The sequence below is a fragment of the Sinocyclocheilus anshuiensis genome, unplaced genomic scaffold (genome assembly GCF_001515605.1).
Source record: "Sinocyclocheilus anshuiensis isolate Anshui unplaced genomic scaffold, SAMN03320099.WGS_v1.1 scaffold62, whole genome shotgun sequence".
Taxonomy (NCBI): Eukaryota; Metazoa; Chordata; class Actinopteri; order Cypriniformes; family Cyprinidae; genus Sinocyclocheilus; species Sinocyclocheilus anshuiensis.
Window position 1 is genome coordinate 138,282 of NW_015544180.1, and position 2,121 is coordinate 140,402.

The 2,121-nt window shown below is 40.1% G+C and overlaps 1 long non-coding RNA gene across 1 annotated transcript in view; it reads left to right on the forward strand.

The window, feature by feature from the left end:
* Window positions 1-2,121, forward strand: part of LOC107696332 (uncharacterized) — a 10,194-nt gene that overhangs the window by 4,603 nt on the left and 3,470 nt on the right. Inside the window, exon 2 of the long non-coding RNA XR_001635080.1 lies at window positions 1,725-1,728. This is a non-coding gene — a long non-coding RNA (uncharacterized LOC107696332). The remainder of the gene's footprint in view (window positions 1-1,724; window positions 1,729-2,121) is intronic.

Below are 2,121 nucleotides of genomic sequence, written 5' to 3' on the forward strand. Positions count from 1 at the left end.
AGGTGTGACTGCGGTCTAAGTGGAAGAGAGGGGGTACGCAGAAGAATGTTAAATGCCCCAGGGGGTACGCCGCTGTAAAAAGTTTGAGAACCACTGGTGTAAGTAGTAAAACAACACAAATGGGGTAAAAATGCGTTTTAAGTTCAGAAACATTTTGGGTCTCCCCCTCCCTTGCCTCACAGTGCTTTGGTCCAAATGTCTGCTTTCCTCTTTTACATCACCTACACACTCACAAGTCCGATGAGGGAGAACAAAGTCAATAGTTGTGGATCTCCAGTAAGTAAGGCTGTCAAGGCTATTTTATTCACTTAAACTGAGTCCGCTATGTTAGCAATAATAACGTTACCTGCTTGACGGAAAAGGTTGCCAGTTTTTCACAACAAAACCCGCCCAATTGCTACTCAAAACTAGCCCAAAACTAGCCCAAACTAACAGCGTTTTGAGGGGGGTCCCCCGGTAAAAATCGTGTTCCTGGGTCTAAAATACACGTTATTGGGGTCGCTTCAACCCGTGGCAACAGTGATAAAGTAGCCCAATTCCACGGGAAAACCGCAGACTTTGCAACACTGTGACGGATAGTAATGTCTACAACGGATACGAGCGCTGTCGCGGCGCAACCACAGCTTGAAGTTGTCTAATTTTGCATGGGCTCCCTGCTACACTAATAGTAGGGGTGGGAATCTTTAGGCACTTCACGATCTGATCCGATTCCGATTCTGGGAGTCAGGATCCGATTCCAAAACGATTCCTGATCTACATTTTTTCCTAATTAATTCTTCTGCTGTGCAAATACATCTTTACAATTTTAGATTTTAACCAAAATTGCAGTTTCTATGCTTTTTGTTTATAGTTGGAATCTCTGTAAGTCAGTACTGCCATCTTAAAAATAGAGGTGTGAATCTTCACTGGTTTCACGATTCAATTCAATTACGATTATCATGTCAACGATTCGATTCAACTTAATATCATGAGGCATCACATTCTCAATTTTCACAGATCACAGACAGTGGCAGCTTTAACAGGCTGCATTCACACCGATTCACACTAATGCACAGTTCTATTTCGATATACAACTCATTATATACACTATAAACACTTTAAAGGAGATAGACATGTACAGTATATTTGGTTTAGGGGTCAATTTCTCTCTCTGTACTTTTGATCCAATAATCAAAACTTCAGCTTAATCTTGGTTGAGTTGTAAGAAGTTTTGTGACATCCAGACATTTATGTCTTGGATGCAATTTGCGAGTGTATCAATTATGACACAGAGTCATCAGGAGATACGGCTACATACAACTGTGTGTCATCAGCATAGCTATGAAAAGAGATGCCATGCCTCCTGATGATGTGACCGAGAGGTAACATATATAGATTAAAAAGCAGTGGTCCTAAAACTGATCCCTGAGGAACCCCACATGGTACCTTGTAATATTCAGACAAGGTATTATTAATAGATACTACAAATGTTCTTTCACTAAGATATGATAAAAACCAATTTAAAACTGTTCCAGATAGACCAACATAGTCACTTAATCTATTTAAAAGAATCTGGTGATCTATTGTATCAAACGCAGCACTCAAGTCAAGAAGCATCAGAACTGAAGGCCAATTTCTGTCAAGGTTTATGTTTATGTCTTTTACAACTTTAAAGGGGTCATATGATGCGATTTAAATTTTTCCTTTCTCTTTGGAGTGTTACAAGCTCTTGGTGCATAAAGAAGATCTGTAAAGTTGCAAAGACTAAAGTCTCAAATCCAAAGAGATATTCTTTATAAAAGTTGTGTCAACCACACCCTCCTAAAGCGGCAATGTCTACGTCATGATGTGGTAAGATTTGCATAACGCCGCCCAAATGTTCATGCAAAGAAAGAAGGCGTAACTTTTATTCTCACTGTTGTCGCATGTTGTGGAGTTGCTGTGTTTCGTTGTGAAAGCGAAAATATTTTGTTTGGCCTTCCAAAAGAGGAGTAGAAATAGACACGACTAGAAATCAGTGGTTAAGTTGTATTTACAACACTGTTCCAGAACAGTTCAACCCAAATATTTAGATGCGTGCAGCGCGTTTATGGAGGACTGTTTCCTGATCCTGGGAGAGTAGACTACAATGCCGGCTGTTCT